This window comes from Paroedura picta, chromosome 9 (assembly GCF_049243985.1).
Source record: "Paroedura picta isolate Pp20150507F chromosome 9, Ppicta_v3.0, whole genome shotgun sequence".
Taxonomy (NCBI): Eukaryota; Metazoa; Chordata; class Lepidosauria; order Squamata; family Gekkonidae; genus Paroedura; species Paroedura picta.
In genome coordinates this window covers 69,854,521-69,875,898 of record NC_135377.1, presented here as the reverse complement: position 1 = coordinate 69,875,898, position 21,378 = coordinate 69,854,521, and the positions used below count along the sequence as shown (strand labels likewise).

At 45.4% G+C, this 21,378-nt stretch overlaps 1 protein-coding gene across 6 annotated transcripts in view; it reads right to left on the bottom strand.

Annotated features, from left to right (window-relative positions):
• RNF182 (ring finger protein 182) overlaps nucleotides 1-9,186 on the bottom strand; it is a 42,246-nt gene extending 33,060 nt beyond the window's left edge. For 3 of the 6 annotated variants that reach the window (XR_013234296.1, XR_013234297.1, XM_077353282.1), the window contains exon 1: nucleotides 5,050-5,436. The gene's annotated coding sequence lies outside the window, so the exon portion shown is untranslated. The other 3 variants (XM_077353283.1, XM_077353284.1, XM_077353285.1) reach the window with 3 other exon arrangements.
• Between the last annotated feature and the right edge of the window lie 12,192 nt (nucleotides 9,187-21,378).

The window sequence follows — 21,378 nt, the reverse complement described above, 5'->3', positions numbered from 1 at the left end:
TAGTGTTGTTCTATTGATGTAAACAGCCCTGAGCTGCAAGGAAGGGCAGTAAAGAAACAAACTGATAAGTCAATCAACCAATCAATCAAAAAGGCCAGTACCATTTACTCGGACTAGGGCGTCATTTGGTCTGGACCTCAAATTCAAAAAGAAGACCTCCAATTTAGACACTGGTTAATTTGTAGGCATTTGATAAGTTTCACAACTTGTTTTCATGTATATCCTGTGTCATTTTTTAATGCTTATTGGGGGTGAGGCTCAAAAGGCAGTGGTCCAGGCTTCTCTGAGAAGACCAGCTTGAATTCTCTAGATTATTTTACTAAACCAAACTTAAGGCATCTTTGATACAGCTTGGAAATGGTTCTTAACTAAAGCTCTTATCTCTTTAACAGATGCAAAAGTCAGAAATTCAATAAGTGATTATTTTTGTCACAGCATCTTCATTTTTGGAGTAATTTGACCTGCTGAGTTAATTCTGCTTTGCTTGACTCCTTGGGATCTATCCTGATCATTTTTGCTTTCCAAATATTTATTTCTGGTGCTGCGTCTGCCTCTTCACCAACAGCAATCTCAAATTAAACAATATAGACATGAAAGCATATATCACTTCTTTGAATCATCAAAAAAAATTAATAAAACCCCATACAGTGTGCATGTCACAAAACACTATTTTCATACATCACAAAAGTTGCTTAGGTAAATGTAGTCTGGCTATTCAGTAAGCTTTGGACATTGGCCCTTGACAAACAGGCAAATAAGTTCTCAAAGCTTCTCAAGCATTCTCTGTTTTAAATGAATTTGTTGTTGCTGTTATTGATTATTTATTTTATTTATATATTTATTCATTCATATTTATATACCGCCCTCCCAGAAGGTTCAGGGCGGTTTGCATTACATTAATTAGATTTTTATACCGCTCTTTCCTGCAAGCAGATTCAGATCATGTCAAAAACAAGACACATTAGGAAGCTGAAGGTCTACGGTTGAGGCCAGTGCGCTAAGGAAGATCTGGACCTCTCCCCCCCCCTCTTTTTTAACATCTTATAGGCTGTTGGAGATCAATTCTCCCATATCCCCTCCCTGAAGGTTTTAGGTAGGGGGGATCCTTTAGTTATTTTAACCCACCACATTGCACCTTGGTTTCTTGTTTGGGTACTGTGTAATTTATATTGTTTTTAGGGGAATTTTATTGGGGGTTTTATATTTTGTAACCCGCCACGAGCCTTTTGGGAGTAGTGGGCTAAAGATTGAATAAATAAAATAAATAAATATAGGCACACTTTTCTGAAAGTCTGTTCCAGAGGAATGAAGTATTGGAATTAGGAACATCCTGGTAAAATAAGATACGCCACTGGGTTTAAAGTGTATCTGATGTTCTTTGGCAAGGAACGGATGATTTCAGACAACATTTCAGAGCAGCGCAACCTTGCGGTTTAAGACAGGGAGTCTCACCTGGGCTGACAGGGTGTGCTGTCTGAAAAGAACCTTGTGGTGCAGGTGGATGTCAATAGCTTGTTATTGCTACATCATTAACTTAATAAATAGGCAGAAGCAACTTCACTTCAGAATGTCTGTAACAGCCACAGGAGGTTTTCCTGAGACATATCCTACACGGTCCCATTAGTGAGCCATGGCAACAATGAAATCACAGTCTCTAGGGAGTCATTGGGCAAGTGTCTGGATGCGTCTGAAGCTGCTTTTGGCAGGTACCCAGGGCTTTGAGAAGATGCATGTGAGATGTTATACTGTATTTCTACCAGCGGCTTCCCACCTTTTCAAAGCCATGCTTCTTCCCTTCGCCCAAATTATGTGTCAAGTGGATAGGCTCTAGAGGGCATAAGATGGCCTTGGCACAAAATATTAGATAAGCTGGATCCTTTACTCGTGTCTTAAAAGGGATTAAGTAGTGCATAATACTGCACAGCACAGACACCATTTGCATTCTGAGCAGTATTATTCTGCAAGTCTTCACACTTATTGTACCATTTTCCATATTATGTTTTATTCTGGGTGTAAACTTCCGATTACATATGGTACTAATTATCTAGGTGCATCTCCTTATTTTGCACAATTCACTACATTTGAACTTTTAAAACTCTGTGTAATTCATGCATATTGCATTATAGAAATGTATTTTTATGTTCATTTTAGGGGTTCCTCCCTTTGTTTTAGATTTCACATTTACAGGCTTTTTATATAGCAACCAAAATAGCAGGATGTACAATATGGGCAGAGGGACCCTGTTCCACCTTTTCTTCACTCCTGGCTTTAGAACATCTTGATTTATTTCTCATTTTGTCTTTATGGGTTACCAGGATGCTTGCTGTAGCCTGGTCTTTGAAACCCAAGGAGCGTTTATAAGGTATTACTCTATATAAGTGCTTCGGTATATTGGGCTATGATTCTATCACAATTTCTTTTGGGGAAGTTGGGGGATTTAGCTGTGAAAAAGAAAACATGCATACGATAAGTGGAAGATGCGATTATAGCTTTCTTTTTTGTTTTTAAAGGGTTTTTTCATTGGGTTCCAGCACTTTCCTTCATTTGTGCCACGTACATGATGGAAGCAGTGATCCAGAGCTTTCTGAAAAAAACAACAACGTATACGCAGCTGACTTTTCACTACCAGATTGCATGCATTCTATTTAATATAGCTCTCAGGAAAAAGTCTAGCAACATCCTGGCTTTTTGTGCTGAGCTACCAATTACACGTCATTGTATGCTGCACGTTTCACAAACACAAAGGTGTCAGAAGAAAGGGCAGAGAGAAAGAAACAGCTTTTCAGCAAAGCAACTTGATCCATAATACCTTGACAGGCAATGAAAGAAAATAATTTTACATTGAGCATAAGAAGATAAGAATAAGACCAGCGGTCCATCTAGCATCCTGCGCATAGAGCCAGTCCCCTGCAGATCACTATTTTAGGATTCATCCCTTACAACATTTAAGGGAAGATGCATTGTTTTAGATTAAGACACAGCCATAACCCTGTACGAACTCAGGTCTAATCCACCTTACTTGGCAGAGTTCCAGTGAAAGAGCAGTATTGTTAGTGCTAATAATTGCTGAACAAAGTTTTAGATGTAAGATTTCCAGAGCAATCAAACACTTTGGTTTATTTGCATTCCCCACAAACTCACAAATAATGTCACTGTACCCAGTATTCATGTAGAGCAGGGGTAGTCAAACTGCGGCCCTCCAGATGTCCATGGACTACAATTCCCAGGAGCCCCTGCCAGCATTCACATGGACATCTGGAGGGCCACAGTTTGACTACCCCTGATGTAGAGCACTGATGTTTGCTACTAGTCTTCCTTTTTATCCACTGTGGCATTTATCCCACCCATTCTTAAGAGACTTCTAGGCAACTATACAAGTCTTCTGACTTTCAAAGAAATCTTCCCCATGGAAATCCCCAAACCATTCAATAAATGAGGGAATTAAAGCAAAACAGTTCTGGATCTGGCCCAGTAGAAGACTAAATTATTTCTGTTTGAAAACAGCACCCAACGTTAAGCAGCTTTTCATGGGAATAAGATGAAATTAATGCTGGGGGGGGGGGGTGGCTGGAAGAAGTAACTTAACATACATGCATGCTTCATTCTGTGTACTTTTAAATGGCTTGCACTGCTCTTTTTTTGTCATTGAAATGACTCCTCCCCATGAACTGAATCCCAAACCGACTAACCTGTGGGATCAAAGTTAGTAAGTTAATGTTATCTGAAATATTATCATACTGCTATCTTCAGTTATGGAGACCACTGTTATTGTTGTTTATAACTGAAGTTATGGATTAACCGTCCTGAGCAGGGGTTGTCAAACTGCAGCCCTCCAGATGTCCATGGACTACAATTCCCATGAGCCCCTGCCAGCGTTTGCTGGCAGGGGCTCATGGGAATTGTAGTCCATGGACATCTGGAGGGCCGCAGTTTGACTACCCCTGGTCCTGAGCCACAAGGGAGGGCGGTATAGAAATAACAAGAAGCAAACAAACAAACAAAAATATTTCACCTTCCAGGTAGCAAAGTCTTTCCCATCAAGTTTGGGCATAATTTAAGAGATATTTTCATTCCAGGTCTGAATTTAAGCATGTTTCCTGTAAATACTCCCCAAGCTCTTGAAGTGTACATTGAATCGAATCGCAGGACTGTTAATTCCAGAAACATACTCTTTAAGCCATTCTTGTTTTTAAAATCCATCACTACTTTCCAAGGACTTCACCTCCCGGTGGCAGGAGAACAGTTCCAAGGGAGAACTAGTTTCTTTCCTCCCTGCCATTATTGTAAATCACCAACTTTACTGCTGAGGGTTTCTTTCTTTTTTTCTTTTTTTTTAAACGTCTCCTGCAGGACAAATGGGAAACAGGAATCCCACCAGTTGCAAATGGAACGACCCATTGAGCATCAAGACGTCTTTAAAGCCACGCCAGGGCAGCAAAAACCCCCCAAACCACCAAATAAATGAATTAAATCAACCCATTCGCTGATGCCCTCCATCAAGCGGCGCTGTTAAACCGCTGGGGCAATTGAGGACTGGAGGAAAACCCTTGGTGGCATCTCCACCGGTCCCAGGGCCAAAGTCCCATGCAGCTCGCCCTCCTCCATGCAGCCTTCTTTGACGTACCAGCTCCCAGACAGCCCCAGTCGCCTTCCCCATACCCAGAGGACGCGAAAGCCAGGCGCCAAGCCACAAGCCCCTTGGACCCCCCCCCCTCCCAAAACGAGGCAGCCAACGCCGTCCAACTCCCACCCCCGTTGCAATCTAAAGTTTCCCGCCGCCCTCAACCCACACTGCGGTCATCACAACTCTGACAGGGGGGCGGAGGGGAGGGCAGCGCTGCCGTCTGTTGCAGGCGGGCAGACACCGCAGAGGCACAAAGCCAACGCACCCGGCCGGGCGGCTTGTTGTCGTCCTCCCGCGGTGCCAGCCTCGCCCCTCCAATGCCAGCCTGGTGCAGTAATAAAACGGCGTCGCTGCCTTTGCAAGGGCGCCCGGAAGGGGTGGGGAGGGTGCTCTGCGGGCCGGGCGAAGGGGCGCCTCCCGCGTACCTGCTGGGGCGGCCGGAGGGGGGCTGGCGGCTGGCGGGCGGGCTTCTGTTGCCGGCCGGCGCTTTTCCTTCCTTCCTTCCTCCTCCTCCTCCTCTCTGGCTGGCTGGCTGGCTGGCAAAAGCGCGCGGACTGCCTGCCTGCCTGCTTGCTTGCTTGCTTGGCGCCCGCACGAGCCCGGGCCGGGGCCGTCGCTATAGCAACCGGCGGCTGCCTCCCGCGGCCCTGAGCAGGGGGGCCTCGAGCAGACCCGTCCTCCCAGCCCGGCCAGCCGCTCGCCAACCAAGACGCCGGGGCTTCCGCCGGCCCAGCAGGGAGAGCGCCGCCGCCGCCGCCACTGCCTCCCTCCCGCGCTCCCTGGCACGCACCAGCACGTCTGGCTGGGTCATCCGGGGGCCGCCCGCCCGCCCGCTCCCGCGACCCGGTGGCCCTCTCGCCCAGCGGCCGGCTCCAGGGGCCCGGGGCCCGCCGAGGAAGACGTGCACACAGGCCCAGCGATGCGGGGTCGGACCGCTCCCCGCCACCCTTTGCAACCGGCCCTCTGCATGGCGAAATCCAGCGGCCAAGGGGATTTGGGGATGGGTGGGAAGGGCGTGGAATGAGGCCGTTCGGGGTCCGCTTCTGCACACCTTTGCAAGCGGGTTTGGCCATCTCGCACAGCGACCAAGCCAACTGGAAAGTGCCGTGAAGGTGGACTGGAAGGGTGTCGTTGAGGGCGCTCAGGCAGCATAATCCCGGGGCAAAGTGCCTTGGGAGTGGATGGAAAGTGCGTTGTTTTTCACGTGTGCTGAAAATGGCGGTTAGGTTCACTTTCACACATGCTGAATAATGCACTTACAATCCACTTCCAAAACCATTCGCAAAACCATTGCACGTAGTAAAATCCAGGGGCAAAGTGCCTTGGGAGTGGATGGAAAGTGCTTTCTTGAAGCGCACTTTCACAGTTGCCAAATAATGTAGTTTTGGTCCACTTCTGCAATCCTTCTCACACAGCAAAATCCGGTTTCAAAGTGCCTCGGGAGTGATTTGGAAGTGCGTTGTCTAGGACAGTGGTCCCCAACCTTTTTATCACCAGGGTCCGGTCAACACTTGACAATTTTACTGAGGCCCGGGGGCGGGGGTAATAGAGTTGTGAGGAGGCCCGGGGCCGAGGGATGTCACTGCTGCCGCCTGAGCCCCTGCTCCACTTGCTTTCCTGCTGGCGCCACTGACTTCCACTGGGGGGCGCTGCCAGTAGCAGCTGCGCACTGCCACTCCGAGGGGGAACCCCAGCCATGGCGGCCCCTGGAGAACACCAAAGGTGAGCCAGCAGCAGGGTGGCAGGACAGCCTCTGAGGCAGCAGCTGGGGAGGAGGACGAGGAGGTGCCACAACCTGGTCCCAACTGATCTACCGACCAGTCCCGGTCCCTGGATCAGGGGTTGGGGACAGCTGGTTTAGGACACTTTCACCCATGCTGAATAAAGCAGTTTTGAACCACTTCAGTGACCCTTAGCAAGAGAGTTCTGGCGTTTCACACGGTAAAAACAGATTGCAAAGTGCCTTGGATGTGGATTGAAAGTGCATTGCTTAGTGCGTTTTCACACATGAGTAATGCAGTTTCAGTCTGCTCCCATGATCCTTTGCAAGTGGATTTGGCCATCTCACTGCCTTATGAATAGATCAAAATGTGTTGTTCAGGACGCTTTCACACATGCTGAATAAAGCAGTTTCAAAACACCCAATTCACTTTCACTTTGCTAAATAACAGATGGTTTCTGCAGTCACTAAATACTACGTGGCAATGCTCATAAAGCTCCACGGAATTACTTCCACAATAAAATCTCACGATTTAGGCACAGCAGTGAATGCACTTCCTTTTGCTGTGAGTTTTGTGAATCATGAGAAAATTCCTTGGAAGGAATTTGCAGTAACCTAAAGAGGAAGTTTAAAAATTGCATTGGTTTCCTCCGCTGTTTCCCACCTCAAAATGATGGCATTTGAGATCTGATCAGTGCTGTATCTCTGCCAGCCCTCCTCCCCTCCCTGCTGTATTAAAAATTTTTGAACACAATTGCATTACAACACAGTTCCACCACCTCCCTGTCTCCCCCTCCTGCAAGACTGAACCTTCAACAAAACACTCTCTGTCAATTTTATGCAAGAAATGGAGCCTTGGTCAATTTCATGCAGGGAGACTAGGAATGTTGTTAATTTCATCCAGCAGCCTCTTGTGGCTTTCTCCAAGTACAACAAAAGAGTTGTCTTTGTATTACAATGCAAAAGCATCCTAACATCATAACTGAGATTTAAAAAGCATGCACTATATCAGAGGGGGGAAAGCAATTGATGGCACAGAATGCTTGATGGAAGTGGCACACTTAAAACAAACGTGCAAGCAGGCACCATTTTCCCCAAACTGTCCTTTTATTTGCATTGCTCCTGAGAAGGCTTATTACTTGTTATGATTTGTATTAGTTATAGTGGTACATTTTAATATAAATTTTCTTCATCCCATCATGAAAAGTTCATCTTGTCCTTTCACTTAATCACCACGGAGAAGAATATTGCCATGGTTTAGTTGTTCTAGGAAGGATCTTCATCATCCTTTAATAAAAACGGCATAGCCTAGTTCTGTCAACAAGCACAAAATTCCCCAGGATGGGATCTAGCCATTTCGCTCTACATAAATCCTACCAGAGACAAAACAAGATCTTATAATCCAATGTTTCCAGCTCTTTCTGTCCACATTTGCAATATCTGTCCTGGAATGAGATCCTCATATAGCAGTTCCTCAGAATATCAGAGGGGAGCACATTAACCCTGGTTAGCAACAAGGCTTGACTATACGCAGGAACTATTAAAAATGTCAAATATGCTAGCATGGGAGATGGGGGAAGGCACTTTTCTTAAGTGATACAAGTTCACCTTTTGTATTTAATTATTTTAATTTGTTTAAAAACCACTTTATCTCACTTCTCAGCTTCTTCAAGGTGGTGTACAATAAATAATGCACAATAATGTCAGTGAGACTGTCCGGGAGGGAGGGGAGAAATACTCCTATGGCTGGAAGATATTTGATCCTGCAACCTTGCGGAAAGATAAGTATGTATGGGTTTGGTCACTGCCCTACAGGATCCTTGCTGAGAAATATATATGCACACCATTTGCATTAAACGAGGGAAGAAAAGTAGGATGCATTTGTAGTGACGAAGTTATATTTTTGAAACATGGCATATTCTTCTACTTTGTTAAGAACATATCTTTATTGACACTACTGCCAGAATTATCTCCAGAGAATCAAACCATTCTAATATATTCATGCTGAACCCAGGAGTCCCATAACACCTTGTTTTTCTTCAGGGTCACGGGAAATGGGTCTTTCCCATCACCGCCTGATTGTTCTAAGTGAAGATGCCAAGGATTGAAACCGGGACCTTCTGCATTCCAAACGGGGGCTCTTCCACTGAGCCAGTCTCTCCCCACCTTAAAAGATGAATTAAATTTATTCCAGCACAAGCTTTTAAAGAAAGCAAACTCACTCCATCAAACGAGCAGTATCCATTCCCTGCACAGATACTTAGCGTCCTACTGGCTTAGTTATTCAGAGGTTCAACACAAACCCAAAGCTTTTGAGAAGTGCCATTTATTCAAGAACAAAGGAAAAATTCCTTTGCTTGTACGACTCAGTCATAACACAAGGGATTTAGTACCCTCCCGCATGTACATACCCAAGCTGATCATCAAAAAACCTGTTCCTGTGCAGCAGCATTCTGTGATTAAATTCCCTGCATAGCTTATTTGTATCATCTAGCATAATTAAATTAGAATAACTACAACTCTACTAGTTGTGTACTCAAAACCACTCACACAAGGAAAAGCACTTGTTTAAAGATCTACCCTGGTGACTTAGTAGTTGTCATTAGTTTGGTTACACTCATTAGTGTTGATAATATATTAATGGCACTACTTCGTATTAAGGGCCTGTGGATATTTTGGATATTTTAGAAGGAAAAATATCTTACTTACCGAATGGACTAGGTTTCACTAGATGCCAGACTTCATCATTAATCACGGTGCCTTTATTCAGTGAGTCTTGGGCTATACTATTTATCCAGAGATTTTTCTCCTCCCCTTCTCAACCAGCCGAACAGTTTCTAGCAGCAGCTACTGATGAGTAAGCACTTTGGTTTACACAAGAGAACAAATGAATTGTTTCCCTCTTACATGCTTTGTCTTTTCCAAGCAGGTATGTCACATATGGACACATCGCTTGAAGATCATTTTGAACAAACTAATAATCCCAGAATGTTATTTTAATATTCATTTGCATTTGTTGGTCTAAGTGCAGTAAAAACGACAGGGCTCTCCTTTTGCTTTTAGTGCAAATTTATGGCTAGGAATTCGAATCCGCGTTACAGATGACAATAAGAGAATTCAGCAAATGGAAAGGCTACACTCTCATAATATAAAAAGCTGTAATGGTGCTTCCCCAAACATTCTATACAGCCACTGAGTCTCAATTAGTGTTAAGAAATGTATAATTCTACATCTAACTAACAATACATCAGTGAATTGTAACTTTCCAATGCTGAATAATGCTTTCAGCAGACTACTTAATATCCATCTGTGTTAGTGTGGGAGCGTTACAAGGTTGAATGATCACTAAAAATGCTACATGATGCACAGTAGAGACAGAATTATTTAAAAGTGACATACTTAGGTAACATTAAACAATAGAAGGGAAAATATGGTTGAAGTAATTTAAAATAAAATATTGCCTTTTTACCTGTATACACAAGTGTGTAGGGATACTCATACACATACATCCACCAAGATAATAAAGTTTAAATCCACTGGCACCTTTAAGACCAACAAAGTTTAAGTCTGCCCATGTTGGAAGTTTATAAAGGTAAAGGTGTCCCCTGTGCAAGCAGTGGGTCATGTCTGCCCCTTGGGGTGACGCCCTCCAGCGTTTTCATGGCAGACTCAATACGGGGTGGTTTGCCATTGCCTTCCCCAGTCATTACCGTTTACCCCCCAGCAAGCTGGGTACTCATTTTTCCAACCTCGGAAGGATGGAAGGTTGAGTCAACCTTATGCTGGCTGCTGGGATCAAACTCCCAGCCTCATGGGCAGAGCTTTCAGACTGCATGTCTTCTGCCTTACCACTCTGCGCCATAAGAGGCTCAGAAGGAGCATACCCAGAACTAAACTTTGTTGGTCTTTTTCAACCTATTGACCATGGAGAAGGCCCTGATTTTTTTTCGGAACTCAAGGAGCCCTGGAACCAGGCTAGAAGGAACCAGCTGGCCATGGATCCCTATCACACCCAAGGAGAACTGAGTGAGAGAGAAAGGAGGTGGTTTGAGGTGGGAGTAGGTGTCCAGGCTCCACCCGCTTTTCCAGGAGCGGAAAGCACGTGAGAATGCCCTCTCAGGTTAATGGAAGTGCCCAGCTCCCTGCTTGCATAGCAATGCCAGGAACAGCTTGTGGGCCGAATCCATTAAGGAAGGATATAGGGGAAAGGTTGTGGTGTTTTCATGAAGCCCTAGGGTTCCAGGGAGCTTTGGTTGGGAATCACTGATCTATACAGATGCAAAGACAATTATATATAGTCAATTAAATAGGTATACCTTGAACTAATGTCTAATCTATGCCAAATCCTTCAAATCTAACTGTACGTTGCAAATGGTCAACATTTCTGAGTGATGATTGTTAGCCATTCAGTCATGTCTGACTCTTGCCGATCCAATGGCTCAACTGTCACCATCATTTTTGATTTTGCACCTCCTTTTAGTTGCATAACGTTCTGGCCAGTGTTCATTTTGATCATATTTAACCACCTCATTCTTTGACAGCCTGATTTCCTATTACCTCTGACCAATCCTAGCATAATTGCTTTCTCCCTTGAGTTGGATTGCATGATATGGTCATAGTAAGTGAGCTGGAGTTTCGTCATTATGCCTACCAGTGATATGCCAAAAATAGAGTCAGAATGGACAAAAATGGATGATTTTTTAGAGTCATATATTTATTTTTATCTTTTTTCTTAATGACATTTTTATTCAGTAAACAGAAAGTTGGATGCAAAACTTTACAAGTTCTCAAATACAGAGATGCTTATTAAGTTAAATTAATCATTCTAGAATAATATTACATTTATCAAACTTATCTTCTGCAAGGAAAAGGTGCCAACTATAAACTACACAAAACCAAAAGTAATGGTTTCTAGGTGGAAACCAAGAGATTTTCGTGGAGTGTTCTTGGTACACAGATTGAACAGTAAAGTGCATTTAAATATCTAGGAATTACTTTTAGTGAAACACTATCCTGGAATCCACACATGACAACAGTAAGAGCGACAGCATTAAAGAACATGGGAGTTATATTGAAGTTCTACACGAGGGGTAGTCAAACTGCGGCCCTCCAGATGTCCATGGACTACAATTCCCAGGAGCCCCTGCCAGCATTCGCTGGCAGGGGCTCCTGGGAATTGTAGTCCATGGACATCTGGAGGGCCGCAGTTTGACTACCCCTGTTCTACACAAAAGGTGGGTTTCTAATGGATTTAACCCTCTCCTAGCTTTATGGCATAAAATGTTTAGGATGGAAAGAGCATGTGGAAGAATGGGAAATCAAACCCAGTTCTCTAGATTAAAGGCCACTGCTTTTAACCACTGGCACCATGCTGGCTCTGTTTCATCATGCCACATAGCCAATGAGATCCATAGTCTGTTGTCTATGCTTGGACAGAGGGTAACTGGCAATTTATTTGTTTGTTTATATTTAGATTTATGTACTGCTGTTCCTGGGTGGGCTCACAGTGGTTTACAGAGAATAAAAGAATAAAACAATAAAATCCCATAGTTTCCCTTAAGAATATACTACAACTACTAAGGCGGCAGGCGAAAAAAAACCCACTAACTATCTCATCCCCTGGTCCAGTCAGGGGCCAATCTTCCTGCTGATATGTTGGCGTTCTCCGGGAGGGAGGGAGGTATCAGATCAGACAGATGGACAGATGGACATGGGGGGATCCCAGGTTGAATATCGGGATGCCGCCGTGGCCTCAACCTTACGCCTGGTGGAAGAGCTCCAACTTGCAGGCCCTGCGGAAAGTTGACAATGAAAATGAAATTGACTAGCGTGCACACACAAAGCTTTTGCAGGGCTGCAGGAGAATCATAGAAAGAGCAAATACGATACTTCATAATTTAGAAACTTCACAATATGTGTTTATGAATTCTAGCACTGCTGGCCTTTATGAGGGTGAAGTTTGGACTTCCTTTGTTAAGAGCACGGGCAAACATAGCAGTCCTGAAATATTGGGTGAAAAACAAAGTAACAAACCTAGATTCTTGGATGCTGTAATGGCCCAGTCCCCAGGGAGGCCTGGGGACCGGGGGGGAGAGGGAGGCATGGGTGCTGTTGCGCTGGCGGGCACAAACGCCTCCCCCCCGCAGCACGGCGCTCACTGCGCTGGGGCCTGGGAGCGATCGGCTGCCAAAGTGACCGATCGCTCCCAGCATGGCAAGCGCCGTGCCACAGGGGGGGAGGGAGGCGCGCCTACTGGTGCGCCGGTGCCTGTGCCTCCCTCCCCACCACCACAGCCTTGTACCGAAGGCTCCATGGACAGGTACCGGTCCGCAGTCCGGGGGTTGGGGAAGACTGGTCTACGAGATCAGATGTCAGCTAGGCCTCAACTGTAGACTTAGCAGAACAGCTTTGCCTGGCAAGGCCTGCAAAACTGTCATAGGTCTCATAGGGCTCTGATCTCACTGTTCCCCCAGGCGGAGCCAGTCAGCTTGATCTCTTTGTAGCCATGGATCCTAAGCATATGTTGGTTGCTAGCCCTTAGTGCCCTTTGGGAGGTTAAGTGGAAGAGGTGGTCCCAAAGATATGAAGGTCCCAGACTATTAAGGACCTTTAAAGCAAGAACCAAAAATTTGAATCTGATTTGGTCTCCAGGCTGGAGCCAGTGCAGCGGAGCAATCACAGGTTGTATGTGGATCCTCCACAAAGTCCCCATAAGGACCTATGACAGCACATTCATACCCCCAATGTCCCAGTTTGTGTGTATTTGGGAGAATTCAGTGATTGAAGATGTTATGCATTTTATTTTAGACTGCCAATTGAACCTAGGAATAAGTTCTTGATGAAAATAATTTTGTTACCCGCCATGGGCAACACTGGAAGAGTTGGCTAAAAATAAAAAAAACATCATCATCATCATCATCATCATCATCATCATCATCATCATCATCATTCCAAATGGTCCTACTATGTCTGAACACAATAAATTGATTTTTCTGCTTTCTGACATTTATCCTTATGTATCTAAGAGAGTCACTTTCTATGCATTGGCTGCTAGTAAGCTATTCCAAAGAGCCTCTTGTGGTGCAGAGTGGTATGGCAGCAGACATGCAGTCTGAAGCTCTGCCCATGAGGCTGGGAGTTCAATCCCAGCAGCCGGCTCAAGGTTGACTTAGCCTTCCATCCTTCCAAGGTCGGTAAAATGAGTACCCAGTTTGCTGGGGGGTCAACGGTAATGACTGTGAAAGGCACTGGCAAACCACCCCATATTGAGTCTGCCATGAAAATGCTAGAGGGCACCACCCCAAGGGTCAGACATGACCCAGTGCTTGCACAGGGGATACCTTTACCTTTAAGCTATTCCAAGAAAATGTGGGAAATATGGGTAGACTTAATTTATGATAACTGTTTCACAATCCAAACATAAGAAACCCAACCAGAAGCTCGCTGAATGACCTTGAGCCAGTCATACATTCTTGGCCCACTCTACCTCACAGGGTTGTTGTGAGCACAGTGGATAAAAGGTGCTTTGAGCCCACATTGAAGATTAATTGATTAAATTATTAAAACCAAGTAAGGTTTACTGGTTTCTTTTTCTGTATCTTTTAAATATATCATGGGGAAAACATTGTTGTACGCCTACTTCAAGAAACTTGGATGCATCAAGAGGGGTAATCCCCATGGGCTGGTTATTGAGCATGTTTTCTGTGACACCCAAATTATATCTATTTGTAAGGCTGGATGTGAACTCTGTAGGAGGTTCATTTGCATACCTTCCATTCGTATTTCTTACTTACATACTCCCATTCTTACATACTTTCCATGTGAGTATCTTTACTCACTACTAAAAAACTTTCCTAATCAAGGAGTGGATTACAAATTGGGTAGTATAGTTAATTCCAGTTTCGTAATCTTATTTCAGATTTAAAAACCTCAGACTTCCTCTTTACCTGAGACTTATTGCTGATCTTTATCTACCTCAGACACCTACTTTCCTTCTTGTTTACTCCCAAAAGTTACGCATATTGTGTATCACTGGGAAATAACAAAAGGCATTCAAAGTACATTTGGACAATATATGTCTTGCTTTGTAATTATTCGAATAATGAAGTAAATAATTTGAATCGTTATCCATTATAATTTGTTGGCTTACTAAACAGAAACAGCTGTGTCTGGAACTTTCTAAGGCTATAGCCAAGAGCTACAACTAGTTGTAAATGGAGTACAGATAGAGTCCTGAGCAGAGAAATGTTCCTAGGCTCTGGAGTGAACCTGCCAACCAAGGACAGCCATTGGGTGCCCCAGACATCAAATCATTATCAAGGCTTCCCTCACGGAGTAGATCAGGCATTCTCAACTGGGGTTGAGCCATATTGACCCACTCACCACTCCCAAAATAGCCAATGACGGGCCTAGAGGGGGTGGGAATGTGAGGGGCTCGGCTGGGAGTGCTTCCCAAGCATGTTCTGCATGATTGCACCATTTCTAGGGTTTCTTGAAGCCTGAAGAATGTTTCAGGGATTTCTCAAAAAAGTTGAGAAAGGCTGGTTTAGAACTTTGCAGAGACAACTGTGTCCAGTTCCTAGTTATCTACAGCCCAATATGGCTTTTTGATTATGCCTTTAAAGACAAAATACAACACAAGAGTTTCCCTTCACGCTTCAGTTAAGCCTATAAGGTTACCAGATTTTAACATTGGTAAAGCAGGACACCATTGATGGGGTGAGGGGGGGGGGGGTTCTTGATTAAAAATATGGAGCAACAAAAAAATTCATAGAATGTATAGAACGCAAAAATAGTATTGTAATATATTTTTTTAAATGTCAACATAAGTACAATTTGCCAGGTACCCCCAGATGTCCCTCCAAAAGTGGGACAATCTGGTCACATTACTAGTGTCAGACTATGGAAGGTTTTGTTGGTGCTCAATACCATATGGAAGTGTAATTTACCTTCATTTACTAAAGGAAAAGACATGACTTGTAAGAGATAATTGAAGGTGTGCAGAAAAGAATCATAGCAGAAAAATGAATGTCAATATTAACTATAATTTCTTACATATGCTCTTCTGGCTGTGCTACAGTCAATAGATCCAAGCAGCAATTATCGTGAGTCGAACCTACGACCCTGGACTGAGAGAACAACTCCATTCACATTAAAAGATGCAGCTAGCCCATTCAGTAGAGCTCTAATGACATTTTGCACCTCTAGATATGTATCTGCATTGCCAACTCGTGTGGAAGGCTCCCTATATGGGAACTGATCACTCTTGCCGGAAAGTGCAGATGAATGTCTCTCTGCTCCTTTAAAGATAATGGTGAAACCGACACAGCTAAGAGGCAGAACGTGAAAGTTACCTGAGACAGAAAGTGAAAAATTATGCATGAAGGACGATGGGAGAGATCAGAACACTGCAAGAGAAGAGATGGATGGGATGGGGAACAGGAGCTAAGCAGCCGTAGTCTGCAACAGGGAAGTAGGGAACTCTCCGTAAACCTGAGAGGAATTTTATTGGGGATTCATAAAAGCAAATGGGAAACATCATAAATAACAGCAGTCCTCATTGGATCAGTGGGACAGATTCATCAGAAAAAAGGATAAGCTGACTTATTTCAGAATTTATTATGAATAAATGAAAAGCTACAAAATATTATGTTAAAGGAAATGTAGTTCATTCAAAGCACCAAGGAACGATAGCAAGCTACATGTTATCCACACAGCCACCCAATGCTTTAATTGTCGTTGTTTTTAAAAAGGTGCCAGTATTCGTATATATTGTTGAACCAATTTCCATCAATTTCCCCCTTGAGACTTGGGAAAGCCCCACCCAAATGAGGGATGGACGCAATCCAGTTTGTGCCTGCTCTTCCAGGTTGAGTGGAGGCACCTCTCCCAAATATTTCACAGACCTTTTGCCCAGTTAGGTGTGGGGTCGGGCCATGTAAACCCTCTGTTTAGCTTCCCCCCCCCCTTCCAAACAGAGGGGAGTGAGATAAAGATTTTTAATAGCTGGCTGCCATTTCAGCCTTATAGCGGACAGGCACACATGTCCATGTGGGAGGGCGTGACATGGATCGCTAAAATGGCTGCTAGCCCTTTCAGCCTCACAACTTCAGGGATTCACCTGTCAGGCATGAGGTTTAAAGGGCTGACAATTCTCTAGGATTTGGCCAGAACTTTATGGCTTTACAATAGAGGTTAGGCAGATCCTAGCGTTATCATGCCCTAGGGATGTCACTTTGAGATTACTGCACTAGTGGTGTGATGCCATTCAGCCTGGGCAGAGTCTGCACTTACTTTCTTTATTCCATTGTCAATCCTGTTGAATTCAGATCGCTTTGAACTCGGGTTTTCCTCTCCTCCCCCCCCTCCCCATTGAAACAGGAAAGTCTTCTGTACGTGGTTAGGGAGGCTCAGAAGGGGGGGGGGAGCCAAGCCTCTTTCTTTCTTTTCTTGAAGGGGGGGGGAGAGGAGCCAAGCAGGGAGCCTCTTTCTTTTCTTGGAGAGGGTGGGGAGAGGATCGAAAAAGGCAGAGGAGGGAGGAAAAACCCAGGACCTATAGAAGTTGAGAGAAATTAGGAACTTCTCCTTTAAGGTAAGCTTGTCACATGACCAGGTGTGGCCTATCAGAGGTTCTCTGGATTTGAAAAATATTGAGCATTAAAAGCACTCTAAGGTTGACTCAGCCTTCCATCCTTCCGAGGTCAGTAAAATGAGTACCCAGCTTGCTGGGGGGTAAACGGTAATGACTGGGGAAGGCACTGGCAAACCACCCCGTATTGAGTCTGCCATGAAAATGCTAGAGGGCGTCACCCCAAGGGTCAGACATGACCCGGTGCTTGCACAGGGGATACCTTTACCTTTACCTTTTAAGATATCGCACAATAAAGGTAGGGTCACTCCGGATCAATCCTTCTTGCTGCAGAAGGAAAATTTAAATCGCCCCAAATCCAAATGGAATCACATTCTGTGTAGAGGGCAGGGACTGAATCGACCTGGGATTGGAATAAAAGCTCCGTGCAGTTTACACCCTGGTCTCCACCACTTCTTTCTCCCAGTGTATACTAGCTGATAGCTGGCACTCCTACTGTGACAAGGAAGATTGTGCAGGGGAAAAGGGCAGAGGGTGTGTTTGTGTGTGTGGGGAAGCGGCACAGTTTGAAATGCCTCTGCTCCTGCAGTGATGGCTCATTAATGGAAGGAAATCCCCTGTATGAAACCCACATCCCTGTACCACTTTGCTTGAAATCAGGCCAACAATAAATAACATCCATTTATGAATGGGAATGTGAAAACCTTCAAGGTCCTTTTACACCTGACAAAATCCATGTGTTTGTTGAGTGATCCCAGTAGGTTTTTAAAGCAGACATTCAACTCTCAGACTCATGTGCGCCCCTTTCTCTTTTTATTTGTAACGGGTACGTGGGGGAAAGCAGTGGCTGCCTTCTCCTCCACGTCTTCTTTGCTTCTCCTCCTCCTTAATATGTCCTGTGGGGTTGCTGTTGGCACCTTCCCCAGGATATTGACAGGGCTGTGTGAAGTTTCACAAGAGAACCACTAACAACTCCACAGGACCAAGCTGAAACGAAGAAAAGGAATAGAAAACAGCAAGGGGCTGGAGGCATGTGATGTTTAGCCAATATGCCCCAGTCATGAGGAGGAGAGCATACATGTGTGAGTCTGAGACCGTTCACGCACTGTAGGTTTCATGCTGGGCTGCGGGCTGGAGTTTAGTTGTGGCAGGTTGCTCCACCTCTTCCCGCACCCACATGGGGGAGCATTTGGCCTGGTGTGCCTCATCTGCCCCCGATTTGTGCTCCTGCACAGGAGCTGGGGCAGTGAAGTTCCCAGTGCGTAAACAGAGAGATGAAAACACTCCATGATCCCTGCTCCGAAGTCCTCCTGTTGTTGCTCAACGAACACAAGGATTGTGTCACATGTAAACACAACAGTCCTTGCTAAGCTGCTGTGAGTTAAGGTAGACAACAAGAAGAGCTGTTTTTTTTATAACCCACTTTTCACTACCCAAAGGAGTATCAAGGTGGTTTACAATCGCCTTCTCTTCCTTTCCCCACAACCTTGTGAAGTAGGTGGGGCTGAGAGAGCCCTGATGGACCTGCTCTTCAAGATCAGCTTTAACAGAACTGTGATTGGCCCAAGGTCACACAGCTGGCTGGAGGAGTGGGGAATCAAACCCGGCTCTCCAAATTAGAGCAGGGCCAGTTTATCCATGTAGCACAGGCTATGGCCCCTGCACTTCCAGGGGTCCTACACTGTACTCCCCCCAATTGGAACATCCTGTGAGGTAGCTGGGGCTATAGCTGCTCTGTGAGAACAGCTCTAAAAGAACTATGACTAGCCCAAGGTCACCTAGCTGGATGCATGTGGAAGAGTGGGGAATCAAACCTGGTTCTCCAGATTAGAGTCTACCACTCTAAACCACGCTGGCTCTCAGCACCATCTTGTGAAACCTTTATCCTGGTAGGAATGAAAGCACTGTAAAATAGTCCCAACCCTAAAGGACTGTTCAGAAGGATACCGTATCTAATGATATCGAAAACTGCTAAAAGGAGTCACAGTCCCGTGGTTCATCTCCCAGTACAGGTAATATTTTTATTGCCTTTGAAAACAGACAGAGTCAAGTGAATGCCATGTAGAACCTCTAGCTTTGCAACTAGTGCTCTCTTCTGGGAGGGCAAATAACATTTCCTCAACAGTCCTGTTAGCTTTTGTTTTTATACCTGTACACAATACCTGTAACACAATTTTGCTTTACTGTTTTGCTCCTCTATGCAGACTACTGTTGCCACCTAGAGTCGGTTCAGGAAACAACCAGTCTTCTGAACGGCCCTGCCTTAATTTCCCCAACTCATTTGTTCTATTTACTGGGACAAAATCTTGGCGGGGCAAAAAAAAAAAAAAAACACACCACCAAATTTTACCTAATAAAGGTTATAGGAGTATTTTATCATTCATTAAGCATTAAGCATTAATGTAATTTGTTATTTTGGAAGAATGTGGATTTCTGCGAGTTGCGTCAAAGCTCTTGGATTGGGGCCTGGAGAAGACAGGAGCCTCAGTGGGGTGAAATGCCACCCTCCGAAGCACCCCTTTTCTCCAGCAGAAATGATCTCTGTAGTCAAGAGATGAGCTGTAATTACGAAGGATCCCCAGACGCCACCTATCGGCTGGCCTCCCGAATGTACGCTCCACAAATTTCTTTAACCCGGTTCTGATCATAGGTCTTGGAAAGTCTAAGGGGAAAAAAAGTTTCATAGTATTCAGTTCTCCTTTTCAAGTAATTCTTCATCCACCCCCACACCGTCTGTTCCTAAAACCACCTTCTCAGCAGTGCTTCCCCTTTACAACTTTCACATCATATGACTCATTTCTCAGTTACCCGGAAAGGAATAAGGTCATCATGGGCTTTGACTTTTAATATCATGGCTCCTAATTTTCTCGTGCTACTCAGGCCTCTCCCCCCCCCCCCAACACCCCCGTGACTGACCAGGGGGAAACAGGCTGACCTCTGGCACTACTATCTCCAGTACCTTTTCTGTTCGGTATGACATGTTCAACTTCCTTGCAGGCCTAAAACAGAGCAATTAGATCAGGGGTAGTCAAACTGCGGCCCTCCAGATGTCCATGGACTACAATTCCCAGGAGCCCCTGCCAGCATTCGCTGGCAGGGGCTCCTGGGAATTGTAGTCCATGGACATCTGGAGGGCCGCAGTTTGACTACCCCTGAATTAGATAAAGAAAAAACCTCACCATCAGATTAAATTATTGTAAGGGACTCAGTATGGGGTGGTCATTGAAAATGGCCTGAATAGGCCCTCCTGGCCACTGCTGGGAGGTCCCTCCTGGCCACTGCTGGGAGGTACGGTTCCCAGATCCAGATTGGGATACTCCTGGAGGTTCAAGGATGGAGCCAAATGAGGAGAGGGTACAATGCTATAGAATGTACCTAACAACCCTTCCACCCCCCCCCCCCTGGAAGGGGAATTGCTCTCTGTAGTCTGGAGATGAGCTGTCATTCATGGTGATCCCCAGGTCCCACCAGGAGGCTGGTATCCCTGAGGGAAATTAAGTTGGTTCACAATATAGTAGCCAGGCTATCGTCAACAACTTAAAACAGCATTTTCACTGCAACAATAGATAGGGTTGTACTGTAGGGTTGCACCCGATTTGGCCGCATTTGGCAATCACCAAAGCCCGAGGTACCCAGTAGAGGGGCGTGGACAGGAGGGGCACCGGTGGCAGCGGCGACCCAGCCGGTGCCCGCATGCAAGCACATCGCTCTGCGCCTGCGTGCGGGTGCCAGCTGGTGGGGTGCCACCAGCACCGCCCCACCTCTTTTCAGCGCCGGGAGACTTGAACTTCGGTAATTGCCAAAGTGGCCAAACTGCACCGGAGTGTGCAAGCCTAGTTGTCAGGCCATGCCACACTGTCAGCAGGGGAGGGGTCCACTTTCCTGGAACTCTCCCCCACCCTTATCCAACCCCAGAAGAGTGTCTGGCTTGCTGATGTCCCCTGGAAGTAATGTTGGCACACTGGAGATGTCAGGGTGACATTCTGGCTTCAGAGAAAACTCTGTGGTAAAAAACTGGCCTCAAAACATAGAGTTCTGGCCCAGACCCAGAACATCACCCCCCAATGACTCAGACAGGCCAACGTCACTTCCAGATAATGCCAGGGGAGAGTGTGGGGGTGAAGGTTCAGGGGGTGAGGATCAAAGTGAAAGTGGCTGTTTTGGGGGGATCTCCCCCACTTTCTGAAATGTCCAAAGCAGGAATAGCAACATCAAATTAAGGGTTCTCCTGGCCCCAACAAAGGTCTAACAATGGACCACCCAAAAGAGGTAGAGCACTGCAGCTCACCTAGAAACCAGCTTTCCCTGCACCCACCATTTTGAGTTGTTTGGGAACACTCCTTGTTGCCATCCTCCCTCCCTCCCTGCCTCTCTCCCTGTTCCGAAAAATCTACCCCCCCCCTTTTTTAACGGGTGATCGCACTGCAACATGATTTCTAAGTTGTT